We start from the raw sequence: 23,529 nt of genomic DNA on the forward strand, positions 1-23,529 counted from the left end.
GGACTTCTAAATTGTCTTATTAAATAAAAGACACTGAGCCAAAAACTTGGGTTACAGCCTTAGAGAGATCAGGGAAATAAGGAAAGCCACCAGCTAAGCTCACCTCATCAACTCTGCAGCTTCCAAGGATCATGACTTCCTGTCTACCCAGGCTTGTATGCCTTGCTCTTCTGCACTCTCATTGGCTCTTAGCCCAGCTACCTCACTTCCTCTTCCTACACAGCTCTGTCACTGTCTGTCTATCTGTACAGACCTCCAGGTCTCTATGGTTGGTACTGGGATTAAAGGTGTGTGTCATCACGCTTGGCTCTGTTCCCTAGTGTGGCCTTGAACACACAGAGACCCTGCCTGCTAAGGGATTAAGGGCGTGTGCTGCCTGACTTTTTTGTTTACTTGAAATGGTTGGCCTTTTCCCCCTGATTTCCAGGCAAGCTTTATTTATTAACCCACAAATAAAATATCATCACATTTCAGCACAAATAAAATATCACCATAGGAATAACTTCCTGAACAGATCATCAATAGCATAGGCACTAATATCAACAATTAATTAGAACCTCATTAAAGGGAAAAGCTTCCTTAGGGTAACAGACACTGTTAAAAGGACAAAATGGCAGCCTATAGAATAGGAAAAACTCTTTATTAACCCCACATCTGACAGAGGGCTGTGCTGTGGATATCAACACTGATTGGCCAGTGGCCAGGCAGGAAATATAGGCGGGACAAGGAGAGAGGAGAATTCTAGGAAGTAGAAGGCTGAGTCAGGGAGTCACTGCCAGCCACTACCATGACAAGCAGCATGTGAAGACGCCGGTAAGCCTCGAGCCACGTGGCAAGGTATAGATTTATAGAAATGGATTAATTTAAGCTGTAAGAACAGTTAGCAAGAAGCCTGCCACAGCCATACAGTTTGTAAGCAATATAAGTCTCTGTGTTTACTTGGTTGGGTCTGAAATGGCTGTGGGACTGGTGGGTGACAAAGATTTGTCCTGACTGTGGGCAAGGCAGGAAAACTCTAGTTACAGGGCTGCTTTCCAAAATATATAAAGAACTCAAGAAACTAGATATCAACAAACCAATTATCCAATTAAAAATGGAGTACAGATCTAAACAGAGTTTTCAACAAAGGAATTGCAAATGACCAAGAAGCACCTGAAAAAATGTTCAACATCCTTAGCCATCAAGGAAATGCAAATCAAAATATATATAATATCTTACACCTGTCAGATATCTGAGATCAAAACCACAAGTGACAATTCATGCTGGAGAGGATGTAGAACAAGGGGAACACTCATCAACTGCTGGCAGGAGTGTGAACTTTTACAGCCACTTTGGAAATCAATATGGCAGTTTCTCAGAAAATTAGGAATTGATCTACCTCAAGACCCAGCTATACCACTCCTAGGCATATACCCAAAAGATGCTTTACTACACCACAAGGATGCTTGCTCAACTATGTTCATAGTAGCTTTAGTCCTAATAGTCAGAAACTGGAAACAACCTTGATGATCATCAACCAAATAACGGATAAAGAAAATGTGGTACATTTCATAGTGGAGTAGTACTCAGCTGTTAAAAATGATAACATTATGAAATTTTCAGGCAAATGGCTAGAACTAGAAAAGATCATCCGAGCGAGGTAACTCAGACCCAGAAAGACAAACATGGTATATACTCACTTATAGGTGGCTAATAACCATATAGTAAAGGATAGCCATGCTACAATCCATAGACACAAAGAAACTAAGTAGCAAAGAAGGCTCAAAGGGGGGACACATGAATCATAGTGTGAAGGGGAAAAAGACTAAACATCACAGCTGGACAATGGGAAAGGTCTGGAGGGGCTAAGCATGGGAACAGGAAGGATCAGTTGGGGGAGAGTGGAGGGAGAGTGTACTGGAAAAGACAACTTGAATCAAGGGCATCTCTGGGATGAGCTAGAAACCTCATGCAATAGAAATTCCCAGGAATTTATGAGGGTGACATTAGCTAAGACCCCTAGCAGTAGGAGACATGGAACATGAACCAGCCATCTCCTGTGAACATGCAAGACTTCAATGGAGGGATCAGGAACCAAACCCAGCCATATAACCTCTAACCTACAATTCTCCCTGCCTACAAGCTATGCTGGGACAAAGGTGACACAGAAATGACTGGTCCAGCCTGGGACCCATACTGTGAGAGGGAGCCCACTACTGATACTGTCTGGAGGGCCAGTACCCAGAGGCTGGATAGCCCAGAGACTAGGGACAGAACCAAACATGACTGGTAGAAAAAGAAGCAAAATGTCAATGAAATAATTTCTAATGATATTCTGCTATACTTATAGATCATCATGTAGCCCAATTGTCAATAGAGAGGCTTCACCCAGCAGCTGACAGAAACAGATGCAAAGACCCACAGCCAAACATTAGGTGGATCTTGGGAAATCCTGTAGAAGAGGGGTAGGAAGGATTGTGAGAATCAGAGGGGCCAAGGACACCAAAGGAAACCACACAGAGTCAATTTACCTGGACTCATGGAGGCCCATGAAGACTGAACCACCAGTCACAGAATTGGCATGAGACTGACCTTGGCCTTTTATACAAATGTTGCAGTTGTGTGGTTTGGCCTTCTTGTAAGACTCCTGGCAGAGGGAGCAGGGGCTGTCACTGACTGTGCTGCCTGCTTTTGGGACTCTTTCCTCTTGCTGGTTTGTCTTGGCCAGCCTTAATAGGAGAGGAGGTGCCTAGTCTTATTGTAACTTGATATCCCATAGCTGGATGATATTCATGGGAGGCCTGAACTTTTCAGAATGAAAGAGAGAGGGAGTGGATGGATGGGAAAGGAGGAGGTTTCAGGGAGGGACTGGGAGGAAAAGATGGAAGGAAGGAAAAGAAACTGTGATCTGGCTGGGAAAAATTAACTGATTAATAAACAAAAGCATATTACTGATTTATGCATTATAACCTACTTTTATTTTGTTGATTTAATTATTAAGCTCTTTTTATTTACATAATGGAAAAATAGTAATATCAAAGTCACTATTAAGCTTACAATGACATTAATAATATGTATTTGATATCTATACAAAGTTGAAAGAATTCTAGTCAACAAATGTATGCCAATTCTAAGCTTGTAAAAAATAAAGATATGTCACAAGGGCTATATATAGGGCTTAATGGCAGAAAAATTGGATAGCATGTTTAAGGCACTCAGTTCAAGTCCAAAATAAGCAAAAAGAAAATATATTACCTACATATAAAGCATATTCACATGATAGCTGCACTGTCTCTCAATAGAAGCCACAGAAAATGAGTGACCAACTTTTCAGTGCTGAAAAATAAAACATTCAACCAGAAGTTCAGATGTAGCAAAATCATCTTTCAAATGAGGTTGAAGTCACAGTCATATTAACAAATCTGAGACATTTTGTGCCTAGTCTTGCTGTAACTTGATACCCCATATCCTGAATCTGAATACACTGTAAAATGAATATATAACAATTTTTTTTTCTGGCTGCAGGGAAATGAGACCGGAGAAAATCTGAGAATTACAGAATACATACAAAGACCTAACAGGGCAAATAATTCAAGAAACAATAAAGACCAGTTAGTGGTGTTTCATTAAGACACAAGACTTGAAATAAATTGGAAATTAAAATTGCAGATGAAAACATATGTAAAATACATCAAATAGTAATGTAAATATCTGTGTTTAATTCATTTATAAATCATAAGGCAAATATAATTAATAACTGAAAATTAAGTATTAATACGTTTAACTAATATGTGACAAAAATGTCTAAAGGAAAGAGGGATAGATACAATTCAGCTTGTGTGAAGTTCCACCTAGGAATAGACTGTAGGATTCAGAGGAGTACCACTGAAGCCATGAGAGAACATAATAGAGAACAGCGCAGGTGTGCTTCTGGTAACTGTCACTACAGAACAAATACTAAGATTCATGTCATCTATAACACACTCAGTATCTACTCCATTGCTGTGCACTGAACTGCATTGCAACAATGTAATTCTACCACTTAATCCATACCTGACACATTTCTGGAAGTAGGGACTCAAAATTAGAGCACATTAAACAAGTGATGAAAGTGAAGACTTAAATTTTCTGTCTCCCTTTTTCTGTCTTAAAAATTTCAAATAATCAATAAAAATATGTTATTAAAATTCCTTAGCCTCATATTTTATATCTTTATGCATTTAAAACCTCAAGGCTTTAATAATTATTCTCAGAAAATTGTGTATTTGAAAAGGCATTGCTACAGTGAAGACAATTAACATGTTTCCCAATTTTTCATGTAGACCTTTAGATTTTTCTCATTCTGATATTTATATGGTTTCCTTCAGCTTCCAATACATTGCCCAATAATAATCTATTGCAATATGAGCTGTTTTATATAACTTATTTATAATGTAAAATAACGGAATATTATTTTATAGTCTATAACCATTCTTTAGATTTTGTTTTATGCTTTACTTGCCAATAAATTATCACTACTAATATAAATAAATATGGATTCATAAAAAGGTACAAAGATTTTAAACACCTTGCAACTAAACTACATAATAGAAATCTGGAAGATACCTAAAAATATTAGTGAATTATAAACTTGCATAACTATCAACAATTAAGGAATAACCAAGTGAATTACCTCTCAAGAATGATGAACAAATTGATGGGAGTACATTCAAAAGAATTCCTAGCAGAAATGGTGACAATGGATCAGAAACATTGCAATACTGCAATAAAAATATATCAAGTTATCACCAAAGGATATTTTATCTAGCAAAACTGTCTCTCCAAGCACAGACTAAAATAAGGTACAATTAATGCTGAGAGAATTTACCCCTGTCCATACAAAATCACAGGTATAGGTAACTCTTCTGCCTGCTGTGAAGAAAATCACTTTCAAAGGAAAAGAGAAAGTATCTAAAGGGACCAAGAGAATATAATAGTAAATGTTTATAGTTATATAGAGAATTTTTACTATTAAGATGAGACTTTGAAGTTAAAAAAATACTACCTAATATATGTAATTTGTAAGTCTTATCCAATTGAAAGCTTAAGGTTTGTGATTAAATCAATTATGTAATTTACAATAATTCACGTGTGCCTGTATGATGGCTCAGCAGACAATGGTGCATTTCTCCAAGTCTGAATACCTGAGTTCAATGTTCAGGACCTACATGGTACAAGATGAGAATCAAATCTCCTGATTTGTCCCCTAGCCACCAAATGCATGTCATGAATACACACACACACACACACACACACACACACACACACACACATGTTGCACAGATATTTATACAATAAATAAACATAATGCAAAACATAATAACTAAGGGGAAATCCTAATTAGATTTGGTTAACTTACTTTTCAAGTTAAGACTTATTTTATTTACACATTTAAAAATGTCAGAAAAAAATATATGGAGAGTAAGTTGCCTCATCCTGTTAGTTTCATATGAATATATTAATGCTGCCTTAAATGTAAGTACACCGTGATAACTAAACATGTGTATGCTACTATCTATTTTAATCAGCAAATGTCCTACAGAGTTCCACTCCCAGCAATGAAGTCCAGGGGCTCCCTAGCAACTGTAATTTCAGCTCCATGGAATATAGTGCCTTCTTCTAGCCTCTGTGGACACTTATAGATGTGTGTCACACACAGAGAGGAGAGAAAGAATTTAATGGTATATATTTTTCAAAAAGTCTCCACCACTGATTGCAAAATGCCATGGAAGATTTTAAAATGTCTCAGAACTTCAAGGAAGCTTTATGCTATTTCCAATACAAATTTTGGAGACCAATCAAACCAAACATAAATGCAAAATACTAAAAGCAATAAAATATTAGCAACAGCCATGACAGTTTCTAAACAACTGAGGATTAAGGAACTACAACTTAGTACATGCAAATTAGACTAATACAGAGATAACATTACACACCAGCTAAAGATACTAGCCTTAGTCACCACTGCCAAAGATGTAAAGTAACTAACTGTGCCACTCATTCACTCTTATTGGGGGTATACACTTACAAATACATTTCTAAACACATTAGAACTTTCTAAAAGAACTTTAAAATGCATAAACCATGTCACCCTGTCACCCAGTCAGTCTATTCTTGGATATCTATTGAGAGAAAAAAGAGTACATGCACACATGCACACAAAGTATGAGTTCAAAATAGCTATAACATTGGAAATGGAAAGGAATTTGGTGAGTCACCAGTTAAAGGAATCGGAATGTCTACAGGGGGATCTGGGTGGGTAATGACTATTTCTGTTCTCTTCATCATGGAAATTATTTCTCATAATTCATGACAAATATATCTATACAGATTGTTAAAACATGTGAAAGTCACAAAAAAGGTGCTTAAAGAAACATTTTTAGAATTAAAAACAAAAGAAATTCTGAAAATTTAAGAATATGAGTTAAAATCACCGTAAAATTTAGAAACAAAAGAGGTAATTTAATTCATAAGAACAATGAAAGTGCAGCCCCCAAATTAGGCCTGGTTAATAAAATTAGTCCTCAGCAAAACTGTTCAGATAGTTTCCAATGTATAATGCCTGGTTTTACAAACTCTGCCCTAAATATCAGAAGGATTTATACTAATCACTTGCGATTACTTCCAGAGATGATAGACAGATAGACAGATAGACAGATAGGCAGATAAACAAACTTAAATGGAAAAGAAATATTCTATGTTACTGAAATCTGCATTTGTGTTACACTAAACCAGCAAAGATACACTGATAAAGGAAAATCAATTATTGTTATGCATACTGAAAAGTAAGAGAAAAAAATCTTACATTTGCATCATTAGACTCTAAAGACACTTTCAATAATAATATTTCATGAAGAATTGGATTTCATGATTCTTCCTGGTTTACCACATAGAAATGTGATGTTTTCTCAAGAAAAAAAGGATAAAATTCTGTTGTTATTATTATGAGGAAAACAATAAGAATCTCTTTTTAAAATTTAATATCGAACTAGATCTTTCCAAGAATCACAAAACTACATCAAAAACCATAATTACTTCTGCAATATTGAAAACTTTACCCTAAGACCAGTATTGATACTATGATACCTATTATAGCACCTTTATCCTTAGTCTATGGAGTTCAAAGCCCAAGGAATAAACCAAAGACATGACGAAAGTGTAAAACACATGAAAAGAAATAAATGAACAGAACTTTATTTACGGATCTTACATCCATATTTTGAGACTATTTACAGGTAAGAATTAGAATCACTATCTACATTTAGCTAGATTGCTCAATTTCAGACAGTTAAATATCTAAATACAATTTTTTTTGTGAATTACACTTTTCACTAAATATTTCATGTGTATCAGAAACAATGAATTGGACATCTTGAAAAATAATGAACCTTTAAAGATTTATTTTCCAAATGATCATGAGACAAAAGCTGAAAGGATTTTTAACACTGATTATGGTTGTAGTTTGTTTCTTATGACAAATGATTAATAGTAAATTCTAGCTATGTTTAACATTTAATCTTACTGAAATAATAAAAAGATCACTGTTTGTGACAATTTTTCTTATGAACTCTAATTTAATGACCTCCGTAAGTAAAAGTCAACTTTGTGTAAATCACTCTGAAATAAATTATTTCTCCAAAAATATATTGTAAAATTTTATTTCTTTTGTTTATAATGTTGTTCTAGTTCTGGCTTTAAGTATAATGCCTTATTTATACAATACTATGTGAAAATAAAAGCACCCAAAAGAAAACTTAATAACAGGCTGTCATGTCACTTGTATTAGCCATACCCATTACAAATAACACATTCACTCTGGGCAATATTTCTAAAAAAGTACAGATATGTATCCTTTCATGGGAGACACTGTAATTAAATGATATATATTATTTATATAAATAACACATGTAATCATTGAATCCAGTGAATATAATCTGTAATATTTTATTACAAACATGCTTCACTTTCTTTGATTATTACAGATTTGTGTGACTGAATATAAAATCTGCATAGTGTTTAGTTAGCATATACCATTAAAAATAATTGTTTTACCTTTGTGCATCTAAAGAATACAAGAAACACCAGTGCAACATAAAAAAATCAAAATGGCTCTGAAAGATGCATTACCTCCTGGGAACAGTAATTCTAAACTGTCTATCATCTCCTCAGAAACCACGAAGAACAGAAAAGAACAAGGTGGAGTGATTATATTTTTAACACTGTAAAGAAAGGCAAAAATGTCAACAGAATACAATACCCAAAAAACTTTTATCGAAACTGGAAATGAAGTACAGCTTACCATCTTAGATGAACTTGAAATAACGTGTTGCTGTGGTATGTGTAATATTTTGCTTAAAGCTGAGACGGAAATATTATTTGGAAGGAACCGAAAAGTTCAGGAAGGAGAGACGTGCAAGCCCCAAGAAGGCACACTGGATAAGGTGGCGCCATCGACTGGTGGGAGGTGATAATCACCAGATGTGCATTCGCTAAAGAAGGCTGGTTGGTTAAAGCGGCACGTCTACTCATGGGAGGACAAAACAGTAGCCTAGAATTACAGCATAAGAATTTATATAGCATCCTAAAAGTATTCTGTTCATTAGGTTTAGCTCAGAATCAAACCCTGTCATAAGCCCAATGACTTGATGTAATCTAATTTGAAAACTGTGGGAATAGGTTTTTAAACTGCTACAGAAAAAAAAAAAAATCCAAAAGAAGAATTTATACTAAATAAGTTTTCTTTTTTTTAATTTTATTTTTTTCCTTTTGTTTTATTTTACAATACCATTCAATTCTACATATCAGCCACAGATTCCCTTGTTCTCCCCATTCCTGTCCCCTCCCCTTCCCCCCAGCCCACTCCCCATTTCCCTTTCAAAATCCAGGCCCTAGAGGTGGCTCAGTCAGTAAAGGCACATACCGCCAATCCTAATAATTTGACTTTGATCCCTTAGGCTCATGTGGTCGAAGGAAAAAAGAACTCCCGGGAGTCCTCTCCACCTCCACATGAATAACTTAGCATATACAAACACAGATACACATATACAGGTATACTCGGATAGTTATGATAAAAATTAAATCCAGTGGAAGCAAAAGGATGCATAAACATAAGAACAGAAAGAAAAAATGAAAGGAAAAATAAAAACAAATGGCCAGAGAGCCAACTTTTTTTTTTTTTTTTTTTTTTTTTGTTTTGTTTTTTCGAGACAGGGTTTCTCTGTGCAGCTTTGCGCCTTTCCTGGGACTCACTTGGTAGCCCAGGCTGGCCTCGAACTCACAGAGATCCACCTGGCTCTGCCTCCCTAGTGCTGGGATTAAAGGCGTGCGCCACCACCGCCCGGCTTGAGAGCCAACTTTTAAAAATTATATTGATAATGTATTTTTGAGAGGACACTCAAGAAGTGTTGCAGCTAGTTCTACACATGTAATTTTTGATAAGTTAATTATTTTGATTCTGCTGAAAATTTCATGAATACACACGCAGAAATGGGGGTGGGGATATGGAAATATTATCATGAAAGCTTCTAAATTTATCTGCCATTTAAATTTCAATAAATCAGTTTGTACATCTGAGATTAACACCCATAGCAGACATAGGTATAAAAGATCCTGCATTAAATGTAAAAGAAAAAATCCTATAAAATGTAGAATCTTATTATTCATCATAAAAATTTGATATACTTTTCAGTGGAAAATGAAGAGGAAAAATATTTCATAAGGACAAAAATACATTTGATAATTTCTAAATATATAAAGAGACTATTACACCTGAAAAGTTTACTATTTCAAAAATATAAGTAAGAAAACTGATAAACACCTAAACAGAATGGTAGAGTAAGAAAGTAATATATTATAAAAAGAATATAAAAGAGCCATTACTACATTACAGAGATATAAAAAAAACAAGTAAAGGTTATTTGTGTTCATCAAATTTGATATTAGGTAAAGTGAAGAAAAGGGAAAATACCACAATTGTTTTAATTATGTGTCTTATTGCTGTGGTAAAACATCTGACAAAATCTGCTTAAGGAAGGAAGATATAATTTTGGTTCAGAGTTCAAGAGAATGTGGTGAAGACATAGCAGCATGAATGTGAAGAGGCAAATGGTCACATTGATTCAGCAGTCAGGAAGCAAAAGGTGATTGGTGAGCACTTGTGCTTAGCTACGTTGCTCCTTTTTATACAATTCAGAACTGAAATCCAGGCACTGCTGCAGCCCTGCTTCAAGGTGTATCTTCACATCTTAATAGCTTCATCAAGATAACCTCTCATAAGCCTAATCTTCAGCCAGAGGCTAACCTAATCTAAATACTTCCTCCCAGGTATGCCTGGAGGATTGGCTCTTGGGTGATTCCATATCCTGTATGAGTTGACATTCAGCAGAAACAATCACACACTGAATAACCATATATTTGTTAAATATTCATAAAATAATTGCACTTATAATAAGAAATAGTCCTGTAATTTGTTTGAATTTCATATTCTGGTACCTAAAGTTTCCATATGATTTATGTATAATATTAAGCATGAACAAAATATTCTGGATAATAAAACTTACAAAAATATTCTTGTTAGGTCTCAAAACATTCCTTTTCCCAAAGTCTGGCATTTAGACAAAAGCCAGTATTTCCTCAGGGATTTAAGAAAATAGTTCCTACTCGCTAAAGGGAGTCATTCTCCTAATATACAGCAAAGGGGATCACCATTACCCTATGCCTATGGTGCTTATTAGCATATCAAGGTCTATGCTAAGCTCTAGGCTCCCTCATTCCCTACTCACACATACCTGTTACAGAGTCCTCCTGGTTAGCACACCCCAATCCTTATCCTAAACCTCTCTAGCCCTTGGAATTTGCTTCCCTTCCCACAGCTTCTGTTTTCTCCTATATAATCCAGCCATTTTTCCATTCATGCTCTCTTGGCTCTCGGTTCCCATGCACTTTCTTGTCCTCTTGACTTCTGGTCCCTTCTCCTGGCCCTATCTCCTTTCTCTCTTTCTCCCTCTCTCTCAATCTCCATCCTATATCTCTCATGGCCGTGTTCGGTCTACCGGTCTTGTTCAGTCTAGACAGTTTCAGATGCCTCTGGCTATGCTCTCTCTCATATATACAATAAAACCCTTCTCCTCAGCCATGCCTGGTAGAAGTCATATCCTCATTTTTCATTCAAATCTCCCAGTATTTAATAGGACCCACATGAAATTTACATCAAAATGACAAAATATATAAAAAAGACATTTTCAAAATTATCTCGTTTATGAAAACATGTAGCGAATGTAACAGAGCTGAACAACCTTAACACAAGTAATATCCACAAAATACAAATGGCCAAATAATGTCTAAGAAAAACAGAAATTTATGTTTTTATTATCATTTCAAAATCAAAGAAGAGTACAAAGGAATGCAAGTTGGTGATTAATATATGCATAAATTGTGATGAAATATTTTACCACACACTTTTGTTAAAGCTATTTCAGACAAAATACTTTGATTAAAATGGAAGCATGATTCCAAGCAATAGAATAAAATAAAAAAAAGGATTGGAAATAATGGCATGCATGAACTATGTAATTCATAAATTACAAGAAACAGTGTTGTAGAATATTATTTTAAGGTGTGTTACTTTTATTTATGTTGCATTTGTCTACCCCTGTGAAGCTGTGTTACTTTGCCTTTCTAAAACACCTGCTGGTCTAATAAAGAGCTGAATGGCCAATTGTGAAGCAGGAGAAAGTATAGGTGGGGCTGGCAGGCAGAAAGGATTAATAGAAGGAGAAATCTGGGGTGGGGGGGAGAGAAGAAGTAGCCAGAGAAGGAAGAGGACATTAGGACCAGCCACTCAGTTATACAGCCATGGAGTAAGAGTGAAATAAGATTACAGAAGAAAAGGAAAAGCCCAGAGGCAAAAGGTAGAAGTGATAATTTAAAGTTAAGAATAGCTAGCTAGAAACAAGCCAAGCTAAAGCTGGGCATTTATAATTAAGAATAAGCCTCTGTGTGTGATTTACTTGGGAGGTGGATGATGGGCCCCACAAAAGAGCAAAAACAAACAACAACAAAATTATATTAAAACTATCTTAAATTTATAGCTAATGTATTCAACTTAAGCAGTTAACCATGATTAATAAGTATAAGGTCAAGGAAAACATTAAGTATAGCACTATCACTATATATCACAAACAAATAATTAAAAACATATGTATAATAATAATAATTAAAGAAGAAGCCATGAATTTGAGAGGGAGTAGAGGGAGACAGGAGGAGTTGGAAGGGTGGAAATGATATAAAACCAATTCTCATATATAAAATTCTTTAAAAATTTGTAGAGATTATCATCATCATTATCATCATAATCAACATTATTATTATTACTATTTTTATTATTATTAAAAACTTTACAATAGTGTTGTGTTTTGAGTAGGAATGTCCCCCATCGACTCTTGTTTGAATGCTTGGCCTATAGGGAGTGGCACTATTAAGAGATGTGGTTTGCTGGAGTAGGTATGGTTTTGAAGGAGGAATTGTGTCACTGTGGGCGTGGGCTTTGAGGTGTCAGAAGCTCAAGCCAGTTCTCTTCCTAGTGCCTGCAGATCCAGATGTAGAATGCTCAACTCCTTCTCCAGCACCATGTCTGACTGCCCACCACCATGCTTCCTGCCATGATAATAAAGGACTAAATGTCTGAATCTGTAAGCCAGTCCCAATTAAATGTTTTCTTTTATAAGAGTTGCTATGGTCATGATGTCTCTTCACAGCAATAAAACCCTAAAACAAAGAGTAAGCACATAAAAATCCAAGAGCATGTTTAATAAAAGATGTGGAAAATATTTGTGTAGAGCTCTATGGAAAATTGTTTAGGGTTATTGAATATTACATAAGTAACTGGAATAGCACAATAGCTTCATTGTATCTCAGATTTAGTATGATTAAGTGCAGTATCATCATTTCTGATATTAAGACAATTTCTGCATGCTAGTCACATGAGATTTCACTTTTATTTTGTGAAAATGTATTAGTGTTATGTCACTTCTTATTATTTTATGTGGATCTTTCTATATACTGAAGAAAACTATTATTTATTATAGCAAATATGGCTATTGTAACCTTTGTTTTTTAATTTTTAAAGGCGTATTTTTTTTTAAATTTTACATACGTATTTTACCTACATATCTATCTGTGCAATATGTGTGCCTGATGTCCTCAAAGGTCAGAAAGGGTCTTGTTGGATCTTTAAGAACTGTAGTTACATGTGGTTGAATACTACCATGTGTGTGCAGGGAGCTGAACCCAGCTGCTCTTCAAGAGCAACAAATGTTCTTAGCTGCTAACCCATCTCTCCAGCTTCAGTGGCTTTAAAAAATACACTATATTTCCTCATAACACAAGTAAGCTATCATAATGGATTAATGAAAAAAAGTAAATAGTTTACGTTGCATATAGAAACTGTAAATTAACTATATTTCAGCAAACATGTGTATGATATGGCACTGTAATAGAAATGTAGGATGAAGAGGAAGAAGAAAATTAAAGCTAAAGATTAAGCAGCAAGACAAAGAATAGAAAATAGCAAAAATAAGAAAATTTAACATTGTTCAGTTAAGAAAAATACACGAAAGTATCAAACCCCAAAATTTCTGAGTATAAAGAAAGAATATGCTGGAACTTAAAAAGAAAAATTTCCCAATGGTTTATTTTAATATGTGAAGAGGTACATGGAAGCAAAGGTCAAGATTTCTATTTCATCTTGGTCTATATTTCTCAACTATAAAGTCTGAGATTCAGAAATAATTAACATGTAAATTCCTTCCAGTACTTCAAAGTTAGTTATAACAAAAAACAGATTGGATCTATGGGTCAGAAATTTCATTGCAGTTTTTATTTTTATACCTGCTTTGTGACCCTAAGCAACCCTCAATGACTTCATGTTTAAAACTTAGATAATATTATTATTAAATATTAATAGCAGCATTGCTATAAGAATCTCATTTGACAGCAGAAAGAAAGATGACTTATAAAATAGTATTAAATACATGAGTCATTACTAAAGATACATCCATATTGTATTACAGACAAATAGAGGGTTTATTAAAAGTCATCTGTGATTTGTCTGTATTTTGCATATATTGACCCTGGTTTTATAAATATGTCACAGTGTTCAATTCAGAAAGAAGGCAATGTATTTGTTACTTGGTTTTTAATGAGAAGATCTAAATCCATGAAGTATAAATTCTTAGTGAAGCTTTTATAATTAGGAAATGTGCTATAAGAATATAAATACTTAATATTATTTAAAATGTGAATTTTTAAATGATAAGTGTATAAAAATTATGATGATGTATCCTAGAAGACTCTAGTGCATAGTGTATACTTCAAATTAGTAGGATATGTATCAAATAGCATTAGTTTCACCACTTAGCACTTCAAGAAAAATTATCATTTCTATTTATTAATATAGTGTTGCTAGAAAACTTGTTATTAGTAAGTAAATGGGCTTTTTTTCTATATTCCTTAAGACATGCATTTTCTTCTCCTAAAAAGATGAGACAATATCAGTTCTATCTTCTTGCTTACAGTTCTCCAAAGAACACACTAATAGTTAACAATATATGACTTACTAATATTATCATATTATCAGGAAAAGAAAATATCTTGATATAATATCAGATTTCATTAATATTCTTTGTCTTAGTTGGGGTTACTACTGTTATAATGAAAGATCATGACCAAAGTAATTTGGAGAGCAAAGGGATTATTTGGTTTACACTTCCACATCATAGTCTATCATTGAAGGAAGTCAGAAGTAGAACTCAAGCTGGTTGGAAACCTGGAGGCAGGAGCTGATGCAGAAGCCATGGATATAGCTTGCTCAGCCTGGTTTCTTATGGAACCCAGGACCACCAGCCCAGGGATGGCCCCACCCACAATATTCTGTGCTCTCCCCCATCAAGCACTAGTTAAGAATATGCCCTACAGGCTTGCCTATGGCTGAATATTATGGAAATATTTTCTCAATTGTGGTTCTCTTCTCTCAGATGACTATATCTTGTGACAATTTGACACAAAATTAGCCAGCACAATGATGTTGTGATAAAATACCATGATCAAAACCAACTTATATAAAAGTGTTATTTTGTCTTTTGGTTCCAGAGAGAGAGAGAGAGAGAGAGAGAGAGAGAGAGAGAGAGAGAGAGAGAGAGAGAGAGAGAGAGAGAGAGAGAGAGAGAAAGAGACAGAGACAGACAGAGAGACAAAAAAACAGACAGAATAACAGTAGGGGAAGCAGGTGGTGGAAATAATAAGCTGACAAATCACATCTTCAGTGCAATCATGAAACACAAAAGATGAAGTGGAAGTGGGACCGGGCTATGAATTCACAAAGCCTACCACAGTGATATATTTCTTCCAGCAAGAACATACCACCACGCTAAATACCACCACCACTTAGAACCAAGTGTTCAAATACTTGAGCCCATGAAGACATTTCTCATTCAAAACATATCACAGGTGGGCTTCCACAGTCTCTCACAGGGGCCAGAGTAAAGTGAGCCTTCTCCCAGCTGCTGCCTGCTGGCTTTAGCTGTCAGTGCATGCTCTGGCAGCATGCTGTGGGGAGGGTTAAGGATTTTGCTCATATATACAAACAGTTAAAAAACACAGTAAGGCAAGAAGAGGGAAGAAAGGGATCTGTAATTGTCATGTAAAATGAATTAAAATTTTTCTTAGTAAAAGAAAGTAAATTTTTTATTCACTTTACAATAATAAATTTACTGTTTCTTAACTCTATATGAGTAAAATGAATAAAACATTTGAAAAAGTAAACAAATAAAAATGACAAAATCACAATAAATCTAATGTTGCAGATTTAAAAAAAAAAGAAAGAAACACAGTAAAAGCAGATTCAGACAGAAAGGCCTCTAAAGAGATCATGGTGTGTTTAAAAGCTGTGCTTAGGCTTGAGAGAGAAAAGAGAAAAATATATATAGCCTTAAATTAAAATATACATTTAAAATAATAATATAAAGTCCTTAGAAAGGGGAGTAATTAATATAAACAAAAAGAGCCATATGAGGATGGGAAATTTTGAAAAAGTCTGGATTATGTATATTATTGTGTTGTCTTTAAAATTTTTGACTGCCATGAGACATTTGATTATAGAAGCTGCTTGACTAAACCAACCTACATATTTTTAAACTATCTTGACTCCAACATTTAAGTGAAAAGGTAAGCCCCTTTGGGGGAGAGGTTATGTTTTTGTTTCTGCAGGAAATAATAGGCTATGGATTCATTCAAAGTTAAAGATGATCAGATTTGACTGAGGAAGACTCCCTGAAATCCTGACTATAGACATGGGTAAGTGAACCTAAAGTAATTACAAGATGAGTGACATATATTTACCTGCTCAGGCATAAGACAAAAAATTATCTTTAACTGCCTTATGTACAATTCACAGTTTATATTTGTATTAATACAGATATGCATGTTAACTTTTAAAAATTATATGTTTTCATAACAAGGGGACCTGACGCCAACAAAAAATGGCCCAGATGATCCAACATCAAATACAGCTTCAAGGCTACTGGCTGAGATGATCCAGCTTCACAGATTACTCCAGTCAGGACTTGACCATAATCCTAAATTTTCTCAGGGTCCCCCAAAGATTGCCAGCACCTCCAATAAACAGGAAGTAATCTAAAACCTATGTCCACATTCCCCAAAATAGATTATGGATGTTTGTATTTGTTTAGGGGATTGGTTACAAATTGTTATTGGGCATGGTCAATTTCTTTCTAAAATAAGAAAGGGGGATATGATATAGAAATGCATAATATAGAAACAATAGGATAAAAGGGCAGATTATTGAAACAACTTTAATCTAAAAAACAACTGTTAATCTTATATATTTTACCTTAATATGGATTTTGGTTTACTGATACAAATTTAAAATCAATATATATATATATATATATATATATATATATATATATATATATATATGTAATAACAAAATTGATTTTAAATTTTATATATATATCTACTCTTGTTTAAGATATGATGTTTATGCAGCTCATTTCAAAATGTAATGTATAATTAAAAATATAGATCAATAGTCATCCATAATTGTCACACTTATGGCCATATTAATTAGGTTTTCTAGGTATACAAAGATATATTTAGATAAATAGGCAATCTTCAAACACTTTGAAGACCTACAGAATATGGCATCTAAAATGTTTTAAGAACTTAGACTTTTCTCAACAATTAGATACATCTCCTCCTAATCCAACCAATTACTTCAAAGAGGGTGATGAGTACCAAAGAAACTCCATAGTAGATTTCTTTCATTAAGGCGAGATCAGCCATTTGGCAAAAAGTTGCTTTTCCTTTGACTGCTTGATTGCATGCTCTATAAAGTGGGCATGCAGGACCCAAAAGAAAGTGACTGCTGAATTTTGCTAAACCAACATGGGACGGTCGGTCCTTCAGGGTTCCTGCTTCACAGAAGAAACCGCCAGACATTCTGCAGGACACAGAGGAAAACAACTGACATATTTTGCCAAAATAGATGGGACAGTCCTTCAAATTTCCTGCTTCACAAAGAAGTCTGCCAGATACTCCAGGCCTATAGGCTGAAGATGGATGCCCCAATGTTACAGAAGAAATCCAGGCCTCCAGATGTCTCTGTCATTTCTAGAGTTTTGAAATTTTCTTACAGTGTACTTCCTGTTTAGTCAGATAATATTTTATCCTTTTGGGTTCTTTGAAGGAGTTGAAGACTAGATAGTTATAATTATAGTTTTCCTTAGTTATGATAAAAGATAAATTAGATGTAAAACTTTAGACTCACAAAAATAGGATAGTTGATAGAATATTTTCTTTGATTTTGCCAAATAAAAATAGACTAAATATTGTAACTGTAATTCTTGCTTGATAACTTTTTTGTTACATGAAGTTTTACTATGTTAAAGTTAAAATTTTCCTTTTCAATTAGACTGAAAAGGAGAAATGATGTGGAATGTTTTTCTGTACACTGTGAATAGGTGTTGCTCCAATTGGTTAATAAATAAGCTGCTTTGGCCTATAGCAAGGCAGCTTACAGCCAGAGGAGAAACTCAGACAGAGATACGTGGAAAAGAAGGTTGGAATCAGGAGAGAAGCCAGCCAGCACCCAAGGAGCAAGATGCCAGCAGATCAGTAATGCCATGCCCACATCACAATACATAGATTAATAGAAATGGTTTAATTTAAGTTGTAAGAACTAGTTAATAATAAGCCTGATCCATTGGCCAAACACTTATAATTAATATAAGCCTCTGAGTGATTATTTACCAATGGCATATATATATATATATATATATATATATATATATATATATATATATATGTTGTTGCATATTTAAGGAAATTTAGTTTTCTCAAACATTAGGGAGGGGCCATTTTATTGTATCTGACTTTAATATTTATGATAACACAGCAGCTTTTGGGCTGGTATTATGAAGGAAACCAAATAAGAGATCTTGTAACTTTCAAACCATTTAATATCTGGCTGGATCAATTTCCCTTAATTATTGTTGACTTTTCAGCAGACCTATGCAGATCTTGTCTGCTGGACCAGGGATCTGAGGACCCCCCAAAATGGTGCATACTATAGTCTAATGCTATAGACTGTCTTACTTCAGTTTGTGTACTGTCATACACCAATGAAAGAAAGAAAGCAATGATCTAAGGAAGGTTGTTTGAGTTCAGAAAAATGTACAAATAAACACAAATAAGCACATAATAAATATTATCAGAGCAGCCCTTTCCCAGAACTTTCTCAGGACAGAGTAACTGAAATACAATTGCCTGGCACATACTATAGATTATATATCTGGGATAGCCTGAAAGCAAGACAGAAGGCCATATCCAGATTCAGGGCACATTGACCAGCTTGCATTCTATGGCTATGTAATGACATCCAAAAAGAATAAACATGTCTTATAAATTGAATGTAAATGTTTAACACATGTCCAAGAACAAACCAGGGAACAAAATGCAACTGAGGTAAAAGGCCCTCTGCCATTTTTCCTGGAGCCTCTCTCACTGTTCCCCAAGGCATTGCTCAACTGTGCATCATTCTTTTGATCATGTTCCAACATACAGACTTTTCATTTGTTTGGGAATTTAGTCAGTAATGGCACAAGGTTAAGTCTTATGTCCTAAAGATTAAACAACAAATTTTAAAATAGATGTTATGAATTTTATGAGGAGATGATATGACTCAGTTGATAAAAGTACTTTTTTGCAAGCATGATGTGGTAGTTTGAAGAAAAAGGGCCCCCATATGGAATGGCAATATTAAGAAGTATGGCTTTGTTGGAGGAAGTGTGTCACTGTGGGGGTGGGCTTTGAGGTCTCCTATGCTCAAGCTATGCATAGTGTGGCACTCTTTTCATTTCCTGGTGCCTTCAGATCAAGATGCACAACTTTTAGCTCCTTCTTCAGCACTATGCTTGCATGACACCCATCATGAAGATAATGGACTAAACCTTCAAACTGAAACCTAGCTCCAATGAAATGTTTTCCTTTTTAAGATTTGCCTTTATGGCTGGGCAGTGGTAGCACATGCCTTTAATCCTAGCACTTGGGAGGCAGAAACAGGTGGATATCTGTGAGTTTGAAGCTAGCCTGGTCTACAAAGTGAGTTCAAGAACAACCAGAGACATTACACAGAGAAACTCTGTCTCAAAAAAACAAAACAAAAGGACTTGCCTTGGTAATGGTGTAATTGGTTGTTTTTTACCTTTGGGGGCCTGCTCCTACCCAGCTCCCAAATAAGTACACAGAGGCTTTTTCTTACTTATGAATGCCTGGCCTTAGCTTGGCTTGTTTCTAGCCAGCTTTAATTAAATTGTCCCATCAACCTTTTGCCCTGGGCTTTTCTTTCTTTATTCTACATGCCTTTCTTTCTTTCTTTCTTTCTTCCTTTCTCTCTTTCTTTCTCTCTTCCTTTCTCTCTTTCTTTCTCTCTCTCTCTTTCTTTCTTTCTTTCTTTCTTGGTTGCTGGTTGTGTAGCTGCATCGCTGGCCCCTGATGTCCTTCCTCCTTTTCTCTTTCCTCAATCTCCTCCTCCCATATTTCTCCTCCTATTTATTCTCTCCAACTTCTAGCCCCACATATACTTTCTCCTGCCTTGCTATTATCTGTTCAGCTCTTTATTAGACTACTCAGACCAATCAGGTGTTTTAGACAGTCAATGTAACACTGATTCAGAGTTAAACAAATGCAACATAAAAGAATGCAACACATCTTTGCATCATTAAACAAATGTTCCACAGCATAAAAGAATGTAACACACCTTCAACTAGTATCCCACAGCAATCCTGAGTGAAGTAACCCAGACCCCAAAAGACACACATGATATATACTCATTTATAAGTGGATATTAGATATAAAGTAAAAGATAATCATGCTACAGTCCACAGATCCAGAGAGGCAAATTAACAAAGAGGGCCCCAGGGGGAACATATGGATCTCACTGGGAAGGGGAAATAGAACAGGTATTGCAGGTGGATTGGGGGTATGTGAGAATTGAAACAGGAGGGATCAGGTATGGGGAGTGTAGCCTGAAGGTTTCTCTGGTCCTGCCTGGCCCTGCGGTCAGGACAAATCTCTCCCACCCACGTCCCTCAGCTGCTTATAAAATAATCACTCAGCGGCTTAATATTATTTACAAACTTATGACAATAGCCTATAGTTTAAGCTTCTTGCTAGATAGCTCTTATAACTAAACTCAACCCATTTCTATTAATCTATATGTGACCACGTGTGTGCCATTACATGCTGCTTCCTGGACGGTGGGATGGCATCTCTTTGCCTCTCCTTTCTCTTTCTACTATCTCTCTTGAATTTACCCGCCTGGCTCCATCCTGTCCTGCCATAGGCCAATGCAGCTTTATTTATCAACCAATCAGAGTAACAAATATTCACAGCATACAGGAAGACATTCCACAGCAAGGGAGGATGGAGGGAGAGAGTTCTGGGAAAGAGAATTGGAATTGGGAGATATTTGGGGAATGAGGTAGTACAATGGAAACTCCCAGGAATCTACAAGGGTGACCCTAGTTAAAACTCCTATTAATGAGGTGAAACAGAGCCTGAACTGGCCATCTCCTATAACTAGGCAAGACTTTCATTGGAGGGACCAGGACCACAATCCATCCACAAAATCTTCAACCTACAATTGGTCCTGCTTGTAAGATGTTCCAGGCAAAAGGTGGCCACAGAAACTATGGAACTGGCTAACCAATGACTAGTCCAGCTTGAGACCCATGCAATGAGAGGGAGTCTACCTCTGACACCCCCAGAGGGCTAGGACCCAAAGGTTGGGTAGCCCAGAGACCTAGGATAGAATCAAACCCAGGTGGCCAAAAATACAAAATAATAATAATAATAATAAAAGGATTCGTAGTAATATTTTGCTATACTCATAGATTGGTATCTAGCTTCATCAGAGAAGCTTCATCTATGAACTGATGGAAACAGATGCAGAGAACCACAGCCAAACAGGAATCCTCATGTAAGAGGGGGGAGGACTGTAGGAGCCATAGAAGTCAAGGACACCACAAGAAAACCCGCAGACTCAACTAACCTGGGCTCATAGGGGCTCACAGAGACAGAACCAACAATCAGAGAGCATGCATGAGTCTGACTTAGGTCCTCTGTGGGATCCCACAACTGACTTAGTTTTCCAGTTTGAATCTGAAGTCCATTCTGAGTCAATAGAGTTCAAGCTTGTTTGCTCTAAGGCTGTGAGAAAGTTCTGATTAGCCCACAGAGTCTCCTTGAAAGGGCTGTGAGAAAGTCTTGATTAGCCCACAAGAAGGAACACGTTATCTAGCTACCTGCAGGCTGCTGATGCCAGCCAGAGGTACATTGAGATAGAACATGAAACTGCCTGCTCCTTGACACAAGGCAGGATAGATAGTGGTTGAATGCCTGCACTGTGCATTGTTCTACCTCTGTCCTTCAAGACTGTGTATAAGCTGGCTGTGAAATAAACTCAGGGCTGTCGGGCATTGACCGGCAGACCTCTCGACTCTTTCCTGTGTTCTTCATTGTCTCCAATCTGCACACCTCTACCCAGCTACCCAGCTGACTGTCAGCAGGCCCGACAGTCCTCTACACATGTTACTGTTGTTTAGTTTGGTCTTCTTGTGGATCTCCTAACAGTGCAAGAAAGTGCTGTCTCTGACACTTTTGCCTACTTTTGAGACCCTTTCCTCCTACTGGGTTGCCTAGTCCAGCCTTAATATGAGAGGAGGTGTCTCATCTTACTGCAACCTGATATGCCATGTGGTTGATATCTATGGAAGGCCTGCTCTTTTCTGAAAGGACATAGAAGATTAGGGGTATAGGGGAGGTGTTGGGGGAAGGGACTAGGAGAAGAGGAGGGAGGGGATACTGCAGTCAGGGATCTAATATATGAGAGAAGAAATAAATAAATTTTAAAATAGAAAGAAGGATGAACAAGCCAGTAAGCATGACTCCTCCCTGGTCTCTGCATCAGCTCCTGCATCCAGGTACCTGGCCTGTATGAGTTCCTGTCCTGACTTCCTTCAGTGATGGACTAAGATGTGGGCATGTAAGCCAAAAAACCCTTTCCTCCCCAACTTGCTTTGGGTTACAACAACAGTAACCCTAAGACAACATGCATATATCTATTGTATCAATTATCTTATTTAAGTGACCATTGTTTTAATTATAATTGCAAATATGGAAGTAAACTCCCATCTACAATCTTTATATATGGCTATGAAATTTATAAACACACAAACTTGTGATAGTCTCTTTTCCATTCATTCTTCACCTAATTATCTGCATCAAATAATTTCATACGCATGTTTCAATTTCAGTGTCTACATTAGTTCGTGTTCAAACTCTTTTCCTGAAACATCCAGGTCAAGTTAAAGATCCTTTTGGGTACTCCTGAAACACGTATACTTTTCTGATATAACTTCTCAAGTGATGATTTTTCAATGGTTTCTCTTTTGACTCTCGAGTTTTGCGCTGTTATAGCAACATTTAAGCTTTCCTTACCATTGTCACCTCTGCCAGTACAAGAATGTGTAGAACAAAATGAATTTCAATTATTTCAATTAAAAGAGTACTAAAATTCATAGAATACCTGAATTGCAGTAGTCTCAAGGAATACTTGTGTGCACACTTTTGTCTTTAGAAGAAGACAAAACATAATTTTACTTGTTATGTGAAACTAAAAGATTTTATTTTATTTCCATGTCCATAAACCTTCATTTGTAAGTGACCAGCATTGATGAAAGTGAAAGAGACAATATGAAGTTCAGTTTTATAGAAGTTTTCTTAGGCTAGAGAATGATATTAACCAGTGTCTCCTTCTTATATTGGGAAATATGTTCAAGACTCTGAAAAATAGCTTCCTACAACATAATGCTATCTCATACCTCTATTCAAATTATTAAAATGATTTTGGGGTGTGTTATCTTAAGCAGCATA

Source organism: Peromyscus maniculatus, chromosome X (genome assembly GCF_049852395.1).
Source record: "Peromyscus maniculatus bairdii isolate BWxNUB_F1_BW_parent chromosome X, HU_Pman_BW_mat_3.1, whole genome shotgun sequence".
NCBI classification, from domain to species: domain Eukaryota; kingdom Metazoa; phylum Chordata; class Mammalia; order Rodentia; family Cricetidae; genus Peromyscus; species Peromyscus maniculatus.